Below are 25,610 nucleotides of genomic sequence, written 5' to 3'. Positions count from 1 at the left end.
TTCAGCAATTGCCTTCTTGTCTTTAATTGCTAAGCTATGTTTCAGTAAAGTTGAAGTATTTTTAATATCTCCGTTTTCCTTTTATATTAGACAAGATTTTAATATATGTTTGCCTTATTTTATGCTTCTATTATCTAGTAGCATTTTTAATGTTCATTTAATATGCCTTTACAGTTTTACCAAGTTATTTGCCCTTTTTCATGCTTCTATTTTCCTTAGATTCGCCCCTTTTTTTTGTTGTTAAAATATTTGTTGTCATCTCCATCACTATAATCTCTTACTCTGTAGGTAGAAAAATGCAGACTTTTATTTTGTCCTCATGTATAATGCACAATATTGAATTAAAAGATTTCTATCATTTCAAAGTAGTGGTTACCTCTCAGACACAGATAATAAGTAAAATGGGCCCTTTTGAGCAGAATATGCATTTCAGATTTCACTTACGCTTCACCTTTCCCAAGATAAGTATAATAATGGAGTGGTCTTTATTAAGGGTTTTTGATACTCAATACATAAATATATTTGTATTTTTATCTTTGAACAATGAAATAGCAGAAAAGGATAAAATAATCATAGTATATGCAAACATATGTGTATTTATATTTCCAATTTGCCTTCCCATCAGGATTGTTTCCTGTCGCTTCTCTCTAAGTAGCAAAGGGGACAAAGTGATCAGGGTTAGCACTGAAAAGCCTTTGTCCTCCACACATTTGGTCTTTAAAAATAAGACATTTTTATCTCAAATTTCCATTTTATATTGTGACTTAGTTGCTATACTTTTCTTTTGAATGAAGCAGTTGTTCTTTAGCACCAAAAGCATGAATAAACTATTCATTGCAACAGGCTATTCATTTTTAAGCATTAATCCATTAATACACTCAGAGGTTCTCTATCATATTATGCTTCAAAGATCTATGTGCTGATATAAAGGTGATGAAGTTAAAAATGACAGAGGAAGGACTGCTGCAATTCTATTTAATAGACTGGTTTGAAGAGCCCTTTCTTTGAATCATTTCTTTCCAGTTTGAAAACGGTAACTATTGTATATAAAATATATAACCACATGTGTACAAGTATAATATATACAAATTAATTACACATAATATTAATCTTCATGTATGTGTACATATAAATACAATACAAGTACAGAAACATGCAAATTATATATATACATATATACACACATATATCCATATATGAAAAATTATATATGTTCTAAACTTGTTTCCTGCCATAGAACTCTTTACATACTTGATTGAAATAATGTCTAGGCTTAAATTCCTCCCTTTGTGCCTTGTTATACTTTGTTATAATAGAGATTAAGAAGTCTGAAGGTTTTTTCTTTGAGTCAGAAGTTTAATTAATAGTTTAATTTTGTATTTTCATATTTTCAGTCAAATTCTTTGAAAAATATGCTTCATTAAGAGTAGCATCAGCAGTGATTTTTCAAGCCTACATTGGCTGATTCATGTGCTGCTGTTAGCGGCCACAGGGACCACCCTGGTGGCCCATCTGCACACTTCACGCCGTGGCCTGTTATCCTCCATCCCAGCTTCCTTCACAGGGCCCTCAGTGACGCATGACACGCCGTCCTGCAGATGCTGTTTCCACACAAAGCAAAGACAGAGAACTAGAGATTCTCTTCTGGTTTACATCTACTCTTTCTTCTGTCATTTTCATATAGCTAGAATGAAAGCACACGTGACTGAAAAACAAAGTCGCATTTCATGTTTTATTATGCCAAATATGAATTAAATTGTTTTAACAAAATCCTAATGTGAACATATACATATCTGAAATAAATTATACCTCCTTCTTCTGATTAGTTCATATATTTGAACTGACATTTATATATTATGAATCCAGAAGGCAAGATAGAATTGAATAAGAAAAACTGCAGTTTGAAATTTAGAATCTAAGTGAAGAGAGTTTGGATTCTGTATCCACTTTATATCAAATTTGTATTTGAATTGTTTAGAGCTTAAATTATAGGATTTTTTTCTATTTTTAGCTTAATAATCAACAAATTTTAGCATATTCACACATATATCACAGATGTGCATAGTAGCCCAAATGAATACACATATACATATACATACTTTGGTGAGAGAATTGATAATTATATGACATATGCAGAAACATTTTTACTGTATAAATACACATAAAAGTGTTGATATCTTTAGAAAATTCTCATTAAGATGTTTAATCATTATTTTTTATGATTATAGTCTTCCTTCATATTTTAAAATTATGTGTATGTTTTTATTCTATTTCTTAGAAACTATTTAGATTACTATCCGATAAATGTGTACTTTTGAAATTTTCTTTAATTTCCTCATAAACATAATGCATTTATTTTGTAAGAAGTATCTCTTATGTATCTTCAGTATAACAAGTTGTACACTAGATGCTGGATTTAACAGTGTTTAACAAAATAAAACTAAACTTTTTCCTCAGAGCTTTTAATTCTAGTCATAAAGAAAGAAAATAAAATACACAAAATGATTTTTTCTACCATATTTAAGTGATGATTAGAACAAGGAAGGAAGGAAGAATGAGAAAAAAGAGTACAGATTTTTAGGAATGTTGACTGTAGAAATTACTGAGATAGTTACATTTTAGGAAAGATCAGCATCAAAAATAAGCCTTCCTACAGCTTTCTATAATAAATATACTAACATATCAACTTATATTTGCACTGAGTTCCCTTTTGTCATATGCACACCAACAATTGTCATATATCATTTTTAAATAACAACTGTTCATAACTACGTGTTTTTAATTTGTATTTCTTGAATGGTTGGTGATGCTGAGCACTTTTTCATACCTGTTGTCCATGTATATGTCCTTACAAATATTTGTTTAGGATTTTGCCCATTTTAATAGATTTTTTCTTTTTTATTCTTTTTAAAAATATTAAAAGTGATTTCTTATATAATCCTGTAATTGAGTTGCTGGCTATATATGTAAAAAAGTTAAATAAGTGTGCTGACATGTTGATGAGATAGATACACTTCCATCCTGTTCAGCTGTCCTGTTGCTGGATATAATACCTGGTAACCACAACTTAAAGGAGAAGATTATTTAGCTAAAGGTTTCAGAAGATTCAGTCCATAAGTGGATGCTCCAATGTATGAATATCGTGACAGATGTGAATGCTGGTGCAAGATGGCTCAAAAACAAATCAAAGGAACTGTGCCCTAGAGTTTGGGACCAATACTTACCTATTGTACCCAAAGTCTTGCTTCTATAATCCACCCTTGCAAAGTGAGAAGTATACTGTACTGATCTCAGAACAGTTCTCTAGTCATTTAAATTGACTTTTAACGTTCAGCATCATGAATTCTATTTCCATTGTGGTTTTATTCACAATAGTCTAGTTATGGAAATAATCTAAGTTATATTAATAGATCAATTGATAAATGGATAAAATTAAGGGTAAGGGCAGGGAAGAGTGTGTGTTTGTGTATGTGAGCTTGCACATATATGGATATGAATTTAATGTTATTTAAATATGAAAAATTATATCTTAAATTTAACATAGCATGAATGACTTGGTAGGATATTATGATCAGAGAAATAAGCCACACACAGAAAGAAAATAGTTAAGCGATATTGCATATATATGGTATGTTGGTTATTTTTCATTCATTGTTGAGACAAAATGCCTGATGCCCACAATTAAGAAAGAAAAGGCTTATTTAGCTCACATTTTGTGGAGGTTTCGGTCTATTCTCAGCTGGCTCCAAGGCAGGGTGCTGTGGCAGAGGAGCAGCAGTTCATGGCTTTGCAGATACCAAAAACAATAAGAACAAAACAGATGATCCCAGAGAGAAGACTTTCCCTGTCCCTTATACCTTATATAGGCCACATCCACTTGAGTTTGCACTCACATTCATAATCCTGGTATTGGACCATGAATCTGTCACAAATTCTAGAAGCCCACCCCATGGCTACATAATGCTTTGGGGGAACATCCAGACACAAAATACAACATATGAAATTTTAAAAAATGAAATACTGAAATATATCAAGATACAGAAAAAAAATCGTGATTACTAAGGTTGGAGGTCACAAAAGAAATTTACAAACCTACACTACACAATAAGATGTAGCAGATAAAAACAATGAATAAATCTAGAGATATACTGTACAGCTATTTGAAACCTCTTTTTATAATCTTTTTAGAATGAAATGAGTCTCACTAAATTCGTAAATTGTTCATGCTGGATCAAACCTGTGGCCCTTCTGTATTTGCAATTCATGCTAAAGGAGTAAATTTTAATTTCCCTTCCCAAAAAAATAAAGATTATTAGAGATGACAGTTCTGTTAATTTGGATGTGTATAGTAACCTTTATGCTATTAATTTGTATTTCATAATGCCACATTGTATAATTATATCTGTTAAAAGTTTCTTGTAAAGGAAAATATGGAGTATGTACATAATGGGATAGTATTCAGCATTAAAATTTCTTAATTATACCATTTTGAAAATGTGGATAATTCTGGAAGAAATTGTGGTACATGACAGCAGCCATCTAAAATAAACAAATGCTACCACATGTTTTCCTTACATGTGAGTCTGAAAGAGTCTATCTTATAGAATCATAATGTAGAATAACAATGAGTGGAGACTAAAGGTGGGGAAAAGGGAGATTTAGGTCACAGCATCTTGGCTGGGCAGGAGAGGTAAGATTTCAGAGATGTATCACACAACGTGGTGATTATAGTTAACAACAGTGTGTTGAATATTTCAAAATAGAATAAAAATCAAATGTTTTCAACTCAGCACACCATTAGCATTTAAAATTATGGGTAGGTTACTTAATCATTTCATAGCATAGACAGATAATAACAGTACTATGTACACAAATATGTTGAACTATAATTTATCAACTTATAATAACATTTTTAAAGGAAGTGAAAAGGAAAGTCATCTGTTAGAGATTGCTCTTGGCAGAGGAAACCAGCCAGTCGAATGTCCCTGAAATTTGACCATATCTGACTTTTCCAAAAACTGGCAGTGGAGAAGATAAGATCAAATATAGCCAATGACTCATTGGTTTTTTTTTTTTTTTTTAGATATTTTGAGTATTTCTTTTGGGTACAGTAACTACTTCAGCACTTATATTTAATATGGTAGAGCTAAGCATAAAAGTAAAGTGATCTGATACGGATTCCAATTATATATATATATATATATATATATATATATATATATATTACACACACACATATATGACAACTCTGTTGAAAACTGACTGAAATGAGATAAGCACAGAAATAAGGAACCAGGTTAAGAGTTCAACCACCCATCAATGTACTGATCTGGGGGTGACTTAGATTAGATTATTTGAATCAGATGGTGAGATCTAGACAGTTTCTGTAAATACAATAGAAAGAATTAGAATAATTGATAGACCAGATGTGAGATATGAAGAATACAATCAAATGTGGAGAAATGAATATTAGAATCCAAAAAGAAAATTGGAGTTTTCTAGGATGTTACAAGGATATGGAAAAAGCACTTTGTAAGTAGAAGCAAGAATTTAGTTTCTTTTTTTAAATACATAAAATTCAAAGCACTTCATAGACATCCAAGTACTCCAATCAGCTAGATAAATGAGTCTGCGTTCTTGGGAAACATCTCAGGTAGAGAATACAAAATTTATGAGACTTCATTTTACTGCACTATTTAAAACTATATAACTAATTAAATTGTTAAGTGAATAAATGTCAGTAATGAAGTGATCAAGGAACCGAAATTTGTAATGCCAAGGATTTTAAGAATTAATTATTTAGTACTCAGAATAAGAAAATTCAAGGAACTACAAAATATTACTAAGAATTCAGGAACTAGAAGTAACTAGAAACTGGAAATACAGCAACATAATGACAGGTTAAAAGCCATCCAATCAAGTGGAACATACTGGAAGGCGACTGAAAAGTTGTTTCAGGGAGATAATCACAAGGTTTGTCCAGTGCTGCTAATAGTTGGATTTAGAATTTACCTGTTTGGAGTCATTTATGATCATGGAAACAACAGTTCAAAAGCAGTATTGTGGTATAAAAAACTGATTGGAATAGACTTAGGAAAAAAAGGAATATTGGTACAAAAATACAGACACTGCATTAGTCTGTTTTGGGTTACTGTGCCAGGACACTTCAGACTGGGAAATTTACAAAGGAGAGAAGTTTATTCTCTGACCGTCTGGAGTCTAGGAAGTCCATAATCAGAAAACTGACTTCTAAATCAGAAATTTCTTGATATATCTTCACATGGCAGAAAACTAAATGACACAAAAAAGCAGAGTGTCCCTACCTTTCAAAGATCAGAAGAGAGAAAAAACTCACTTTCACAGTTTTTTTTTTTTTTTTTCATACCAATATGAATCCATTCATGAAGGTGTGACTCTCAACCTAAACACCTTTCATTAAGCCTCATATCCCAACACTGCTGATTGGGGATTAAGTTTCCAATACACAATTATGGAAAAGACACACAATCCTTAGTGTACTTCTTTCAAGATACTTCGCTATGAAGCAGGTGCATCTACTTCCATTTTGTAAAAGGCTGGATAGTAAATTCTTTTAATTTTGTGGGTGATAATGTGTATGGTAAGTCAGTTAAGCCAATTCATCTATGCTGCAGAAGAATAGACACTACATAAGCTAATGAGGTAACTGTATTGCGATAAAACTTACAAACATAGGCAGAGCACAGAATTTGGTGTGGGAGCCATAGTTTGCCTACTTCTGTTTAAGGAAAAAGCATAACGCAGAAATACATTGATACAGAACAAATCTTAGAATTCAAGGAAAATTCCTTAATGACATTTAGGTAATGATGTATTTGTGTGATAGTGAAAATACTAGTAATATTTACTACAGTTTGCTTCAAATATTTTCGTCTAGAATAAAGTTTATTCTCTTATGATTATCATTCCTGTCACTATTATTGTTACTTTAAAATCCACTTATTCTTTGTAATTGGTACTTAAGAATTTATTTAGGAACTTTATCTGTCAAGCAAGGAGAAGTAAATCATGAATTTTTGAGTGGACATGGCACATTATTCTGTATTTCTCATAGCAACATGCTTAAGTATTTAAATAAGCATCACTTATGTTTAGCTCAAATAGTGCTTTTTTGGAGAACATGGATTTGTGCTTAGGATCAGATGTGTCATACAGCAAAAAATAAATCTGAAGAGAAAAAAAGAGCACATTTTAAAGAGTGAGAAGGAAAGACTTTCTAAATCGAACATTTTTCTGTTATTTCGGAAATTATTTCACCAATAAAATCACAAGGCAACATGAATGTGACAACACTATCAAAGACAATAATGTCATTTGAATTTAACTTTTGTAGAACAATTTTTATTAAAACAAATTCTTGTAAAGACATTTGACTTTGTCAAGTCAAACCGTATTTGAATTGCTTGGCTATGTGTATGACTATTCAAGTGTTATGGGCTTTTCTCTTTAGCAATGACTTCATGATTTGAATAACTAATTTTAAAATTTACCTTAATTAATCTCTCAATTGGTTTTCTGCTGTTATAAAGAACCGTTGAGAGTGAATAATTTATCCTGAATATATCTACTTGGCTTACCATCTAGTAGAGACTGGAAAGTGGAAGTACAGGTTCATGCCTCACACAGGTCTTCACGTGTCTTCCCACTGTGGAAACGGGAGGGGTAGGGAACACATGAAACACAGAGGGAAAAGGCTCCCTCCCCTTTTAACAGCTCTCCCCTGCTGTGTAACACTGACATGAATCTGTGCTTGAGGTCAGCACCCTTGTGACCTAATCTCTCAATAGCCCTGCCTCTTAATAATGTTACAGTGTAATTAAGTTTCTACTTGAGTTTAGAATGGGGACTTTCAAACAATTGTAACAATTGTCATGGACATACGATATTGACCTAATTGACATTCGTTTTTATTAGGATCAATTGAAAAGCTTATTGTACAACTAATCAAACCTAGGTAACACGTTAGTCTCTTTCCTAGTGAATTATTGTTGTTGTTATGTTTTTAATTTCACAAGCAGCAAATTCTGGGTAATACTTTGTTTCAGGCTGCAGCTCAATTTCTGAGAAGTGTTAGTACAAAGCTGACAACTGAATGGCACTAAAAAGTCCTTAACAAATTAGCTAATCATACAAATGTCATTTTCAAATAAATAATGTGCTAAGAGTTTCACGGTTTGTGTGTACACATGTATATATGCATCTATATGTTCATTTTGGGAATATAACAATATAGCATTCAGCTTAGTTATTCATAATTATTCATTTCTATAAAGCAATTTTAAAAGATTAAGTAAAGGCTGAAAACAATTTATTTTAAGTCCCTTAACAGATTTTTTGAAAATGTCAAGTGAGAAATGTGTGTAAAGTATATTGAAATTTACATTATTCTAAACTCTACTGCCAATATCCATATTCTTTTACACGGAGGAATTAAATAAAATGAATGCAAATCTTATGACCATAAAATAACCATACAGAATCAGCTATGGAAGATTTATGAAGTTAGCTGGATGGATTTAGCTTATTACATTTAAAAAAGTAAAAGTACATTGAGATGCCAAAAATATAAATATCTGTTTTTTTACACAGAATTATAGGGAGACTTATGATTAAACCTTCACATTAGCCAAGACTGGCAAAGTAATTTGTAGGTCTTACTGCAGAATGAAGTTATGATCACCTTTTTCAAAAATTGAGCATTTGAAGTCTGAAGGTGTATCAGAGTGATACATCAGGCTTAGCATGCGTAAGACCTGGATTAGATTCCTGGCACAATAGTAAATAAATAAATAAACTGAGAATTTCTTGACTGCTACATTGAAACGCTAGATGAATGCCAGGCATTCCGAGCACGTGGCCCTGTTCACTACCTCCATGTTACACCCAAAATTCTGGCCCAGGACCTCCTAGTCAGCCCTAAAGATCATAGGCAAAATCTCCTTCTGCTCATGACATTCTCCTTAACCATGCAGTATCCTTCCAGGCTGCTCTGTCGCAAGTCTTTTCAACTCCAAAATATTTTGTAATGGCATCTTTCTTTGAAGAGTTCAAATTGTGTAGATTTTATGTTGATTTTATTTAATCCTGCATCATCTTGTAAGCGACTTTTATTAAGTATAAGAAGCGAAGACGTTTTCTACCAGTGACTTTCAACTCTTTTACCTGAACATAAGAGAGTGTCCATTCATGTAAGTAGTTTGCACTATATAATTATTTATTTAAATATTAACAAAAATAACAAGAACTGATTCAATCAAGTTATGTTATATCAAATTGCATTAGGTTCATTATATATTTTCCTGACTAATTAATAATAAACTGAATGATCTAGTTCATAATTTACTCCATTTCTTAGTGGATTATATGGCACACAATTTTGTTTTCTTTGTATTATGTCATTTCATGTGTGATTATCTTCTGAACTGTTCACAAGGAAATATAACTGCACTTATAGAAGTCAACCATTTAGAATCAAATAAAACATTAAAGACATTAAGCTTTATAAAATGTTTAAATAGTATTAAGTATAAATAGGGAGTAATACATAAAATTATTCCTGTTGTCATCTAAGTCCTAGAAGGTAAATCAATTTAAAAGTTAAATATCAGATATACAGTGCTGTATTTTTCTCAATACCTAATGACTGTAGAGACTTAGTGTTTGAATTGTGCATTATCTATTGTTTTTCTGTGGTTAAAAAAACTATAAAATGTGTGTAGTGAGAAACATAAAGAAGTTTGATTTTAATATTTCAATTGCAAAGACTACTTCAGGTTATGAGAAAAATTCAGAAGAAATTAATATTAGCCTGTTATACCAAATATAAATCTTGTAACTATCTCAAATTATGATCCCTGAATGCAGTATTATAAACCAAATTTAATGTCTCCAATCCCAAAATGATTATACATATTTTCAGTTTTGGAAGTTTTAGATCTTACCAATATACTATGTGATATTCTAAACATAATATCTTAAATTAAAATTAATGTATTTCTAGTAAAATTCAAGGAAACATTTTTAAAGTTTATGACTATGCTTTTGGATTGGATTATGCTTTTGGATTAAATTCTAGAGCTGGGAATAAAAATGAGTAGTAGAGATATTGCATACGATGTGTTAGACCCTGAGTTCAAATTCTAGCACTGAAATTAAAAAAAAAGCCAGATGAGTGAAAAAAATTCATAAAATAATTTAACTTCCTGACTTTATTTTTCCATTCCAATGTAACTTTATTTCCTATTACATTAATTTATTTACTTTTTTACTTTTTTTTTGTATTGTGCATTAAACTCACGACCTTGCCTTTGCCAGGCAGGTGCTTATGCTGCTGAGCTAAATCTCTGGTAATTTATTTTCCTAACTGTGGCATTTTCCCGTTTGACTTCTGGGCTCATTATTTTGTATTTCTACTAACTTGTAAATTTGGATGCATAGTTCAATTACTACATTTTTCTACTTTGCTAACATAAAAATGTTATAAATGCTTCAGTGAGTACCGCTTTACCTCATGTGAATTTTCTTATGTGCTATTTCTTTTAGTATTTTTAAGGATTGAGAAATATGTTTAAATTATTCTCATTACTTTATGTTGTTGCTTTTGGATTTATTTTATATAAAAATAGGAGGTCTCCAAGGTTTTTGAAAAAAACATTGTGAGTACTTGTTATATTGGCAATTTGATTTGTCATTGTCATGTGTATAACATATATGTGTACACATATTTAGTCACTATAAATGTGTATATATATATATATATATATATATCCCTTAAAGAATCACCTTATATTTCATATACATGTTCTGAATTTTATTTGCTTGATGTTTCAAATTTTTTGAAAATAATTAAATTTAACAATATAGTAGATGAGTAATATTCTCCTGTCATGTAATAAGCCTGGCTTTTGAAATTATTTTGGGATAACATCAAGTTTAGAATTGCTATCCTTGGGTTGAGGGTTTAGCTCAGCATCACAAGCACCTGCTTGAGGTTGTGAGTTCCATCTCCAGTACCAAAACAAAACAAAACAAAACAAAAAAAAAAAATTGTTAGCCTTTACAGAGTAAAGGATCCAGTACAGAGTATTGAATACCGAACCAGCATACATTGACATCTTCATTTCTACCAAATTTTTGTGTGCATGACCAAAAATTTGTGTACGTGACAAAAATATTTATGTACATGACAAAATGTCTGACTGATGACAACTTTTTCTGATGTTTCCTAGGATTTGGAAATTATGTGCTATTTTATTTGCAATTACTCTGTGTGAAACTCTTAAGACATCTTTGGAAAACAAGCTTGCAACATGGCTTTTTATGTGCTCAGAATAGTTTAAATCTAAACTAAACCATTCACACCCCGGCTCCCAAAAGCTTATGTTTATCTTCCTACTTAACATCTATTGCTAAAAGTTAATCTGATTTAACAGGACTGAATTTTTTAAAAAATATAAATCTAAATCCTCTGAGATTCAAGGCAAATTTTAACTCTGAGTCCCTCTAAAAACAAAAAAAAAAAACAAAAAAAAAAAAAAAAAAAGAAGCTAAGTACTTCTAACATACAATTGTATACTGTAAATGTTTTATTTAAAAAATAGAGAAATAGAAACAGCTCTATAGAGCAAAATAGAAACTCACGAGGTTAAACATTACATTTTGTAGCTCTGTGTCTGACACTCGGGGCAGGTTGTGGTGACCTGTGAACTCTTAAAGACTTGGACAGCCTAGACCCCATGGTTAAAGTCTCCCTGACCTCCATTTTAAGCTGGTTCCACTAGGTGACATTTTTTTTTTTTTAAATGTTCTCTGTCTCTGCCATATCAAATTTTTTTGGAGTCTCTACTGTACCTTTAATTTCACTCTCAGAGGTGCACACTGTGTAAGGTTCTTAGGGTTTTCAGTAAGGACAAAGATATTGTCATATATATATATATATATATATATTTTTTTTTTTTTTTCTTATTTCAAACCTCTGTAACCCCATAACTATTGAATTTCTGTATGGCTAAAAAGCTAATATTGCATGGATTTTGCCAAGGTCTCCATTGGTTTCAGCAAGAGCCAGACTCCCTTGTAGATAAATACAGTGGCCTCTGAGTGATTGGATTGCTGAACATCACAAAATGAATCTTAGGGAACCAATTTCCAAAGCACTCTTTCTCAACCACAAGGTCTTGGAGCTGTCTTTTTAAAAGAAAACTTTATAATTTGTACCATTAAATGTATGTTGGAGATGGGGGTCTTCCTGATTCTTCCAATGTCTTTTAGTCATCTTTTTATTATCTTAATGTTAAGTAATTTCTTTATTTGTATTATCATTCTTTTTAACAATCAAGACCTCTTGGCCCCAACTATATATGATGAGAAATGTTATTTCTTTAAATCAGTCTTCCTGCAAGGTATATGTTTTATAAAACAAATTCACCTTCGCTATTGTTAAACCTAACTAAAGCATTCTAAAGTCATACATTACAATACACCCTTGAAGGATAAAAACTTTCTAAAATGTCCTTGACTTTATAATTGGAAGTGACAAAGTTCAACGACATTAAACCTCTACATTTGATTTAGTGATGTTTGTAAGGACATTTGTATTCTTAGTTCTCTAATACAAATCTACTATTACTTAAATTTTAAAATTGACAACAAAGAAAATGCTTAGAATTTTTCATGAGTTTTCAAATTTCCCACAGTGAACACTGTAAAACTGACTATCTCATCTGGTAGGAAGCTCAGAGAAATTGGAAATTCAACTGTTTATCAGTAGGTAAATTCATATAATACACTTCCTTCTATTTAAAGTCTCATAAGCCCTTAAAGTTAAGTTTCATACATATAGATAAAGTCAGATTAAAGCATGTAAAACATACAAGGAAACTATATTAACTTAATCTACATTTTTAGATGCACTGTCCATGCTGGATTATAAAAAAAAAAAAAATTGCCTATTTTTATCATCATTTTTTCTAGGACCTTTCATTTAAATTTTGCTAATAACTTAAAGATTGTGATATATCATGAAATAAAGTGAGAAGAATGTTTTTCATCACACAATGGCATTGTTATTGGTCAAGACAACAAATGAAGTGCTTTAATAGGAAATTACTTCTGAAAATATCTCAAGTATTGAGTCAAAATATTTTCTGTATTTACTACTCATTTTAATATCAGCTTACATTGTATAAAAATTCATGTAAAATGGGGCTGGGGGTTTAGCTTAGCGGCTTAAGTGCCTGCCTTGCAAGTGTGCGGTCGTGAGTTCAATCCCTGGTACTAATAAAATGAAAAAGAAAAAAAAAAAATTCATGTAATTATCTCATTGGCTCAAAATAATTAGGAGTTTGAAATGAATTTCATGCTATAGTAGCATTATTGCATTTTCACTTTTTTAACTCACAAACTTTAAAATTTTTTTTTGTTATACTACAGAAGATGATAAATAAAATTTCAGTTGTTTTGCTTGTAAGTATAAATAAGTATTCACAATAAACTAACTGAATAATGAAGAATATTTTTCTCTGAAGTTACCTAAATTATATAAGAGGTCAGGGACTATGATTAACATAACATAACATAACATAACACATTACATATTACTATATTTAATCTGTACTGAATAGTTCTAAATATATTTTATCATTATGTTTTGGGGGACATAGTGGAAAGTGGGGTAGGAAATGAATACTGTTTCTAAGGATTAGATTTTTTTCCTCTATATTTATTCCTAGCTCAGTTCTCTTCCCAAAAGTATGTCCTTGTTCAGTTACAAAGAACTATGACTAGTCATAGTTCTTTGTAACTGTAATGACTGAAAAAACAAAACCCACTTTATACTACTAGATAAGTTAAAATCTAATTTGCTTAAACTAAATGGAAGTTAAAAATATAAGTAACTGGTCAACTTTATTCCAGTACTTTAACATTTTGAGTTGTACCAAATCAGAAATTTATTTTCATCTTCCTGATTTCATACTTATTTTCTTTTGTCTGTGACTTTTCCCCAAATAATAATTACAATTATGTAACATTGGCATCGTAGTTTAAACAATTGCTGAAAATGTGAGTTAATTTGCAGTGTGAAAGTCTTTGGAACTTTAAGTCTTGGTTTGATACACTTGAACATTTATTTTTCTCAAGAGTTCTTATATAAATTATTAGAAACCTTATTTGAGCATTTTTTACTATTAAACCTGCTACTATTAGAGATTTCATTAGTTCTAATCATAGCTAATTTATTTAAATCCCCAAGAAACTTTCTTAATAGGCTTGGAACTATTATATTGTGCTTAGTTAATTACCTTTTAGTAAAAAATGAGCAATTTGAGGCCCACATGGTAGTTTAGCAAATGGATACATTTGTCACCAGATGTTATAATCTTGAGAAGAAAGTGTTCTGTGTCTTGGCAATGCTAGTCAATTTCCAATGGCTCAGTTTTAAAAAGCCACCACATAACTTGGAATTGACATTCTGGAAATGCTCTGCTGACCACAAAGTAGACCAAAGTAGACATCGTGTGTGTGTGTGTGCGTGTATATATATTATCAAGATGTTTTAATACATGTATTTTTGTACAATGGACAAATCAGAGTAGTTAGCATATCCATTACTTCTAACATTTATCATTTCCTTGTAGTAAAAATATTTAAAATTTTCTCACAACTGTTTTGAAATACTTAATGCAGTATTAAACTATAGTCACACTCCTGTGCAATAGAACACCACAATGTAATCCTCTAATCTAACTGTAACATTTTACCCATTGACCAGTCTCTCCTTATCTCCTCTTTCCCCTCTCAAATCCTCGCTAACCACTTTTCTAATCTCTGTTTCTATGAGGTCAAAGTTTGCATATTCTCCATGTGAATGAGATCATGCAGTGTCTATCTTTCTGTGCCTGGCTTATTTTACTCACTATTATATCTTCCATCATTTCACATGTTGATTTAATGACAGAATTTCATCATTTTAAACAGCCAAAGATTATATCTTTATGTCTCTTTTACATTTTCCTTAACTACTTATCTACTGATCAATACCTAGATTGCATTTCTAGATATCTGATAGATACCTTGATTGTATTTCTTGACTTTTGTGAACAATTCTGTGATATACATCAGTCTATATCTCTGTTGAGTTCATTTAACTTTTTTCTATTTTAATTTCAACATCTCACTTTTTATTGTCATTAAAATACTACCAGTCAGTTGCTCCATGAAACAATACAATTAGGAAAGATAAGAATATATATATATTCAGTGATAGTTACTATACAACAATAATGTTAATGAGCCTTTGCCAACTTGACTTTATTAATTAAATAAATTACTGCAGCCATACTAATCTACTTTGTCTTCTCTTATAATGGGAAGACAGAAGATCAGATGTTGTTCAAGACATTTATTGGTAAATGGCCACTAGGTATTTGAAAAACTATTCAACTACTCTAGTCATCAGAGAAATGCAAATTAAAGTTAAATAGCTGTGAATGAGCTTTACAGACCTGGCATATGAGAGGATTCTGAAAAGTAATAACTGCCCCCCAGGATCAGTCTCAGCAGATACCACTTGTTCTTTCAGAATGGTTGTACCCCATTTCATACAGGATGACCCCCAGGCTCCAAACATCTACTTCTTGGCCCAGAATATTTCAGAATCACTGTTCCATAATATTCAGGCACCTGTGGGTTTCAGCTTCTACACAGGGAATGATTCTGGTCCCCAACAAAAATGGCTGCCCCTAATGTGGCTTTTGCCATCCAGCAAGATGTTTTGGGGTTTCAGGTCCCAGTGGACAATGGCAATGACACTGGCCTTGGCTATGACACACAGGGCCCATGGTCTGCCTAAGTAGTCTCAGGGGCTCCTCCGCCTTCAGGCCATTGGCTTTCCAGATTTATTGTCTCAAGTTTCCTTGACCTGTGTGCTCCAGGACCAGGTATACTTTATCCTGTGTTCCATTTATCTACAGTAACTGGATGCCACTTAGGTGATATAGAATCTTTAAGATCTCCACCTCAAATGCAATGGAACTGGGCTTCTGTCTGTTTTTCCACAACACTCTCATTGTCTCAGCATAGAGATTCTTGGCCAGTATTTCCCAGGAAACCTTCCCTGGGCAGGAGTCTTTGATGCTCTTTATATGAAAGGAGCTGGGAGTGAGGCTCAGCCATAAAGTTATCTTGCTATGCTCATCACTGAAACTTTATGTTGTGACAGAGCAAAACCACACAATCTGCAAAGTAAACCTATCCTCAAATCACCACACATGTACCATACACATGCTGTGTATGAGTATCAAAGGTCACCAACAAAGATCTCAAGAGGATATACACTCCAGCTCAGCAACGACCTTGTGTGATTGGCTTTGGAGGGAGCTCACCTCAGCTCTTTGTGAGGTTAAAGCCTGGACTGACCCAGTCACAGCTGGCCATAACCCTTAAAGATTACCTCACTTTTTGACTTCAATGAATTTTTTTCTTATAATAAAAAAGCTACAAAGTTTCCTGCTAGTGTATGTTATGCAGATTGATAATATTCTTTAGGAATTAACATGTATAGGATGTTGCAAAATTAAAATAATTTGATGCTTTAATACCAATGAGTTTTCTTGTACTTTTTTCATGAGAAATTGGTCCCTTTGTCTTCTAAGGATACTCAGCTTTCATCACCCCACTTGACCAATCAGAATTCATGTCATTTATAGTGTTAAAATATTGTATTGAGAACATATTTCAATACCTTACAATAACCTAGCTTGAGCTCTGTGGTAACTAGCTCAGTGTTATACAATTATGCACATCAATAGATTTTTGTAATCTGTTCCTCTAAGACAGTAAGCTAATAATAATAACAATGACTCTGCTGAGCATTCTACATACACTTTTTAATTCTCTTTTTTAACACAGTTCTTTTTTATTATCATCTAGAGGGAAAGACCAAATATATTTAGCTATCTCTTGGAAGTATAACTCATTTACATTTGTATGTTCATTTAATAATGCTCTTTAGCATTGTACTACATTTATACTCAAATTAAATATTGCTGGGCTTTAACAAGGCAAAAATCATTTTCTTCCACATCTGGTTGAATTTCAAAAAAGTGATGGGAAGCTTTCTTATGGATGATGGTGGCTGAATAAACATATTCTCAAAACCATACTTTGAAGTTGGATTTGAAGTTGGACTTGAATTTAATACCAAGTTAGTCTTTCTATAGCTGTTAACATTGGTCAGTTACTTCAGTCTCTTAACAGCACCATTTCTGAATATTTAAAAAGAGGTAGGTCTGTCATACGGAATTGATATGTGGCTTAACAACATACATTTATATAAACTATTTGACTCATCATAAATGCTTTTCCTACTTCACCACCCTTCTTGAAGTTCTAGCTCATTTAATCATTTCTTTAAAAAAATATATTTATTAAGAGTAAACTAAATTCCAATTAAAAAATAGCTAGCCAGCTCAAACTCCGTTTATTCAAAATCTCTGTAAAACTTAAGGCAATTGTATGTCAATGTTTTGTTTATCACAACTAGAAAAAACAGAGAAATCAAAAAATCCCATTTAAAATTTATTTTTAGTAGTACATATTTGCAATACATAATGATTACATTAACTGCAGGAGTTGGTTTGTGTGTATAGACATATATAACACATTTTAATTCTTTGTATATCCTTGTTTTAGTTACTTTGCTATCATTAATGAGACAAAGCACTCAACACCAAAAGTTAAGGGAGGAAAGACATATTTAGCTTACAGTTTGTGAATGTTTCAGTCAGTAATCAGCTGACTCCACCACAGGGTGGCCTGGTGAGGAGCAACAGTTCAAGGCTGCAGAAGATAACAAAGCAGCAATGGGGAAGGAGAGTGGGGACAAAGATAGAAGCCTTTTTTGTCTTTTATATTGTTTCCAGTCTATGAGAATTCATGTAGTACCAATTTAATCAGTGGACTCACCCTTCAGTCACCCATTCTTAATCCCAGCGCCATTAATCCCAGTTTTGCACTAAAAATCATTGACACTATGGGTTCAGTCATGTGCAAAAAAAAAACCTATGACCACATGAAGCTTTGAGGGGTCATCTAGATACAAACCATAACAATCTTATTAGCTAGCTGTCATCATCACAAATACTTGAGACAACTAATTAAGGAGAAGGGTTTATTTTGGCTCCTACTTTTAGAGTTTCTTGTCTAAGATAGGTTGACTCCAATTGCTTAAGTCTGTGGTCAAACATCACATTATGGTGAGAGTGTGTGGTAGATAAAAAATTACATAATCTACATAAAAGAGACAGAATGGAGCAGAATCCCATTTACTTTAAGGGGATAGCCTGGTCAACTAATCAATTCTCAGTGGACCTCAGCTGTTGCTGTTGCCACCACCTCTGAATAGTATGAAAAAATATCCTGAGGTTTTCACCAATGGATATTTTGAAAATTTTCTATATCCAATCTGTATCACTTAATAAATAGACCTGAACTTCATATTGCAAAGTAGTGTGGTTGGTCTTAAGAAGCACTCATCAGCTTTTATTGTCACTGTCAGTGATGACTTTTGATGTTTCAATTTAATATTTTTAAAAATTTACAGTGGTGCCAAAGGGATACCAATTCAGCAGAAATCATACATTAATTTTTGATTTTGAAATTTTTATGACCTAGCATATGCAATACAATACTCTCTTGCAGTGCTTAGCAACAACAATGAGCCAAAGTTTCCAATCTCTCATGAGTTCATAAGTGGAGGTAAAAATCTTCAATGCCCTATGTTTCGATGGTGTTTGGATTTTGTGTTTTTTCATCCTTCTACATCTAAAAAAGCACATTTATTTACATGATATCCAACACTTTCTTATAAAATCTGTGTTAAATGATTTTTCCTAACTCCATGTTAATGCAAATGTTCCAAATGTGTTTAGGTAGACTAGGAAAACCATGATGTAGACACTTTATTTACAGTGAACATTTTCAACTTATTGGATTGAGTAGATCTAACTTTATCATATACTGAGACGTACCTGTACCTTTAATGTAAAAGATTGATCTTTCTTGTAGTTCTAATGTTTAAAACTGTAAAAATTGAAAATGGCAGTGCTTAACTGAAGGAATAAAGTGAACATATTCCTTCATTCAGAAGCATTTTCAAATCTTAAGCTGCTCATAGGAAGAACATAAGAAAATTCTAATGATTAGACAGAAAATTAATGATAGTTTATACACAACCTTAGTAAGAAGGATTGGAACTTTTTAAAGATTTATTATTATAGGAATAAAGGTTTTATTTTTGGGGATATTTGACAATAGGATCCCAAAAGACATGCAATTTGAAGGGTAACAGTCATGATTTCTAATTTTCCCATAACTGATAGATTGTCTTTGTGACAAAAGCAGAATTCATCTCTGAACCCCAGTTTGCTCATCTATATAATATGCATTGATTATTCGCTAAAAAATAAAATCTTTGTCGAAAAAGTATCAATGTTTCTCAAGTCTTGTTTTAAATTACTATTTAAATTAATTTTGTTATAGTTTGAAGTGATTTGACAGATAAAAATATTTCTATTTTTCTAGAGTATCATTGTGAATTTTTTCCAAAGGAATGTTGTTTTAGAACTATAATATTTGCATTCAAGAGCGATTGATACCATTGTGTTACTTATACTGATTATGTGGTAATTTTGGAAGCAGAGATTCTAACAGAATATAGTAAAAAACTCCTTTAGAATACAGAATTTCTAAAACTTGACTGCAGGTCAGTCTTTTACTTCTTCATTGCAGAGAATTTTGAAAAAACTCTATATTATCATGGATTTCTGATGATTGAATTATTGTTTGTTTCTGTGTGTGTGTGTGTGACTAAATCTCTTTTAATCATAGAATATGAGTTCTTTAAGGTCAGATATTCATTTTATCTGTAAGTATCTCACAATTATTTATTAAATGAATAGCTTACAACCATCAGAGAAATAAAACATTTTCTAGGAATATGACAACCCAAAATTCATTTACCTTTTAGCTGACATCGTAACTCCCTTTAAAAACTCCTTCCATAATCTATACTTTGTTCATAGTATGTCTTTCTGACCTATTGAAATCTTACCCATAGATAAAAATATAATTTTTATTAAATGAGATTTTAAATTAAAATTTTATAAATACATACCTTAATTTGATTTAAAAACCATCACAAACCTCCATCTCTTTAGAGTAACTAACATCTAATTTACTATTAGGCTGTTTTAACAATTGTATTTCATTTGAAATCTCCAAGACATTATAAAAGTCAACATTTTCTTCAGATATGATACTCAATATCACTTAAGAATATTTATAAACTGTATAGGCAGTAAATTATATTTGGAAATTGTAGTGTTTTTTTTTAAACAGCTGTTGATATATCTATAAATCTTTAAATATTCCAGCTATTACATTCATTGTTTGTAGTAACTAAATTGAATGATATCTAAGGGTATATCATATCAAGTAATTCTAGATTGGAACTTAAATTGCCAACTCCCTGAACCAAGCTAACTTGTGGAACTTTTCTATTAGAAATCAGGCAGTAGCTACCAACCGTAGTAAGTCTATTGAGTTTTAAAATGACTTCCTTTTGTAATACTGTTAATAATGTACTGAGAATTATTAAGTTATTTGACCTAGTTTAGCATTGCTAATATGACAGTTATACATTTTTGAGCATGTAACACTTATGTTCATACTAGTGGATACCTCATTTGTTTTAATTCTTTTCAAGTATTGTATGTAAACCATTTCATTCTAACTGCAAAATCTTTAACATAAAGAAAAAAATTAAATTGTGTCTATATTGTTTGATCAATTTCAAATGCCTATATCTGGTAATCTGAGCAACTCTTTTGAGGATAACAATATTCAATATAGCAACCATTGTTAAATTACTATCATCTTGTCTTGAAAACCTAATCACTATTTTTGGGGGTTTTTAATATTTAATTTAATTTTGTTCTAGTTTCTTTTGCTTGTTTTTTGTTTTTTCTCTGTTTTTCCTCTTTGAAATAAAAAAATAAAATTATTATACAAGAAAGGAAAAAGTTTACAAAATTAATAATACAAATTGATTTTGTCATTTGTTCAGTTTTTATCTTTTAATAATTGGCTGATGATTTGTCTACAAAAAGCCTACTTTAACAAAAGTATGCATGAGGAAAAGAAAAAATAGCATATATATATACATACATATATATAAAATATGTATAATATATATATATATATATATATATATACATATATGTATATATATAAATTCATTGAATCAAAATGAGATTAATACAAATTACCTTTGGCCACTACAATTATAAGAGATACTCAAAATGTTGGCCAGAAGCTTTCAGAAGTTTATTAATATGGCAAGGTGCTGGAGTATGTATGCAGTTTTTGGTGGATTCTCTCTATATTCAGTAGTTAGAAGAAATGGTAAGTCATGTAAAACTTTTTAGGAGTAGTTTGCAATTTGTAAATAAATTTAAATTTTTCAGAATGAGTAGAAAGAAAAAGAAAACCAATTTCTAAATTTTCAGTTTGAGCCTTAATTACTGCTTGCCAGTCTATCTGCGTTATAAACAAGAGGAGCTTAAATCAGTTCCTAGTAAAGATAACTGTTTGTGCTGTCATTGTTTGATGATCGTTTTTGTGTCTAGATTTTGTAACCTGAAAAACTATTTCTGAGATAACAATATGCATTATGTTAACTAGTGTTACTTCCCTACTTTTATTCTTTCTTGAAATTCTGTATAATTTCTATCCTTTTTTTTTTTTTTTTTGCTTTTTAAAAAGTTAGAAAAAGAATTTAACTTCATCTTTTAAAAATTAGAAATAGAATCGAACTGTATCTTTCCTTGACAATTCAGAAAATAATTCAGGATCATATCAGGTCCTTATGAGCATTAATTTTTTTTTTATTTTCAAAACAGTAATAAATTCAAGGAGGAAGTAGAGGAGAAATAAAAACAATTAAGCTGTCTTATGTACATGTACCAACTCACCATGATGAATATGATCAGTATGTATTCTAAATGTATAGTAATAAAAATTTTTGAAAATTAAAAAAAATTAAGAAATGGAATGGTGAGGTAATTCACAAGTATCTTTCTTTGATTGATTTGTTCTACAAATAAACGACAAAAATGCTTATTTTTGGTTGTAGTTTTCTTATTTCAGATCATAGCAACATTTCTAAAACTTTCACAGTTAGTGAAACACTGTATTAGTAACAAGGAAGAGAAACAATGGTGAGGATGAATGGGCAGGAAACAAGAGGTCTGTCTAAGAAACCTGGAGCATACACAGTGTCTTTTCCTACTGCTCTGCTGGCTAAGACAACATGAATCACAATTGATCTTTGTTGTCCCAAGATTTAACTTCAATTTTATTTCTGATTTAAAACAGAGTAACAATAGTATGAAGACCTTAAAATTATTTGAATGGAAAATAGTTATAAAGTCTGCCATTGTAGAAAGTGAATCAAACACAGACATATTTGCTATAATTACCAACAAAGCCTGACAGCCTAGGAAACAACTGGAAGAAAGTAGAAAAATGTAATAGTTACACTGCAAAAAGCTAGAATTCAAATTTCTACAAATTTTATGGTCAATAATTTAAATTTTCTATAATAATTTAAATATAATATTAAATTCAATTACGTTTTAGTTAACGTATTTTAGATTGCAACTTATTTTTGTCCACAACATTGGTAAATTAAAAGACAGTTGTACTGCAACTATTTTGAGAAAATAATAACACATACCATTTTGAAAATAGTTAAGCAATTGTAACTTTTGCACAGAATATTTATGGAACAGAAATCTGATGCACTAAAAAACTATTGGTTTTAATAAATATAGACATTATACCTATATAAATTAGTTGCTCCATTTAAACCAATCCTCCATGAGTCTTTGTTTGTTTGTTTGGGTGTTTTTGAATATTTTTCCTCCTATGTGTTCCTTCAGTTTTCTCTTATTTTAATAATTGTGTCCTGGAATATAACCTACAACAATGAGCATTTAAATAACATTTATTGCTATTTATGTTGATTATCTCAGTGTGAATTATGTGATTCTTGACAGCACTGAGCTTGTGTCTGACTGGCTTAGAAAGTGCACTCAGAACTAAAGAGAAAACATGTCAGTTTATCAGTTAATCACTTGACATCTTAAATCCAAGCATTCATAAACCTTTTCCTTTTAAAGCAAGATATTAGTTTCCTTTAATATAATTAAAGAGATGAACTAGCTGTTTTTATTAATAAAACCAGAAGTCAGAATATACGATTTTAATAAGAATAAGTTTATGTAAACCTATGACCTTTATCATACTTTATATTTTCACATATAAGATACTCACATTCTTTCTATTTGTGAGCCTAATTGCTTAAACAATAACCTGCTATATAACTTTCCAAGAAAATAGATTTAATACTTAAAATTTTATGAATCTTGAACTAATTTTCAAGTTCTAAATTGTGGCTAAGTTCTGCAAATCAACAGAACATAAGACTAAATATTGAAACCAAACTGTGCTTAATAATATAGAGTAATAAAATCTGAACTATATCCTTTTCTCGTCTTTTGGTGCTCTTGTCATCTATTACAATTGTTTTGTCACCATCTAAAGCAACTTGCTCCAAAGCATATTTATTTCTAATCAGCCACAGATATTATTTATATACCAACTTCAACTGATTTAGTTTCTATCACATTTTCAGGTAATTAATTTCATCTTTATAAACATTATCTCCACTTAATATTAAATGTATACTTTTATGGCAATAGATGGATAAATGTTGAAATTAATTAAGACAGAAAAGCTAGTGCTCATCCATTAAACCCACAATTAGTTGCTGAATATGCCTGCAGCTGGAAACAGAAGGCATACTATGTTAATTGTGGATCTGAAAAAGGAGGATAAAAGTACAAACTATGTCTGAATCTAACCTGAGTAGGGAAATTAGTTTTCCCTACTCAATTTTTCCACCTTAATTGTGACATGTAACCTTTCATTGTTCCTTGAATGTACTGTATCTTGTCAATTGTCTCTTTGAAGTAACAGTAGCTAGAAATAATGGAAACATATAAGTAATAACTGCCACACAGCAAGAGCATTCGAGTGCCTTGCCATGCTGATTTCATTTGTTAAGTCAATAAGCAGCGACAGTCACACTAGATTGCTTCCCTTAATGTGTTATAATGGGAGAAAAGGAAATTAGATATTTATAGTTAAATGGCTAGCAAGAAAACTACAGTTAGATATCACCTACCTCCAGTTAGAATGGTTCCAAATTTCAGAATCCAGCTGATTCCACAGCAGGTCTCATGGCACCCAGGACAGTGCCAGGGTGAACGTTCTCCTGGTCTTCCTGAATCCTCCCAACCTGCATGAATACCATTCTCCTAAGCTCACGGCACTGCTGGAGTTTGAGTCCCTGAAGACAAAGGCACTTCTGAGGCTAAGTAAAGCCTCAGACGATCAAATGGCCACATTCTTGATGTTGGAGCACCCACCATGCAGCTAGGAGTCAGCTTCACCATCCAGGGTCTGGTGCCATTCCCACTGCACAGACCCCGGCCCCTCAGCTCCTCTCCCTCCTTCACTGACACCATTCTCCCTTGGATGAAGCCCCAAATAAGGGCATCAGAAGTTCCCAGCCTCCCATTCACCTCTGCAGGAACCCTGCTCCCAGAAAACCCTGCCAATGTAGCCCTGGAACCCTCACCACCGTGGCCACTGCCAGTGATGGCAGGCAGGGCTGGGAGTGGGTAAGAAAGAGGATTCAGTCTGCCTTCAGTACGTGTGCTCTGCTGCCTACTGGCCTGGAAGAAGCACAAGGTCTCAAATGATAGTGGCTCCAATGTAAGTGCAGGACAGCAGAGACACGGACAAACTCCAGAAGACAGGTGGTCCAAAGATGCATCCTGTGTGTCATCTGTGTCTTGCTGATGTCATTCTCAGTTGTCACAATTGTAGGGATGGGAGAGGGGGATAGAGAGTGGAAGGAGCTGTAGGTCAAAGGAAACAGTTCCGGATGGACAGGAATCACTGAAAGATCTGCTGCAGAGCGGGGGAATGCTGACCACAGCCGAAAATGCTGCCTGGTGTTTCAAAGCGAGCATTCATTCCACATCTGCTACGTTTTAAGAGGAGATCTGGGAGAACGCATCCGGACCTACACAGACACAGGCTATTTGGCGACGTGGACTTAAATGACTGTACCAGGAACTGGGTAGGATATGGAGGCTCCAAGTGTGCCCAGCCTTCCCGGCCTGCAGGCCTCCGTCAGGTGCAGAAGTACCACCGTGGGATTTCAGTCAAAAGACACCTAGAGACATCTGGGTCCCGAAGGCCTGGCAAACCCCTCTGCCCTGTTCTCTGGCATTTCTACAGTGTCTCTGGGGTAGTGGAGATGATTCCTAAATGAACACTGCTCGGTGGTTTCTCCTATTCCCTGCACTTGTTTGAGCAGAGGGTGGTGATAACCTAGTCCTGTCCTGGGAGTTAGGGATGGAGAGTAACTTCTTTCAGAG

At 32.1% G+C, this 25,610-nt stretch overlaps 1 protein-coding gene and 1 long non-coding RNA gene across 5 annotated transcripts in view; one reads left to right on the top strand and one right to left on the bottom strand.

The window, feature by feature from the left end:
- The window catches only part of Sgcz (sarcoglycan zeta), a 943,286-nt gene that overhangs the window by 430,659 nt on the left and 487,017 nt on the right, over positions 1-25,610 (top strand). The gene's annotated exons all lie outside the window — the stretch shown is intronic.
- On the bottom strand, positions 3,698-25,064 carry LOC134472587 (uncharacterized). Its single transcript, XR_010042474.1, has 4 exons — positions 24,803-25,064; positions 24,347-24,460; positions 7,617-7,684; positions 3,698-3,785 (listed from the first exon to the last, which is right to left on the bottom strand). It is a non-coding gene; the product is annotated as an uncharacterized LOC134472587 (long non-coding RNA).

This window comes from Cavia porcellus, unplaced genomic scaffold (genome assembly GCF_034190915.1).
Source record: "Cavia porcellus strain 051 isolate PalLab524CR breed Dunkin Hartley unplaced genomic scaffold, mCavPor4.1 scaffold_24, whole genome shotgun sequence".
NCBI lineage: Eukaryota > Metazoa > Chordata > Mammalia > Rodentia > Caviidae > Cavia > Cavia porcellus.
This window is presented reverse-complemented; position numbering and strand designations above follow the sequence as displayed.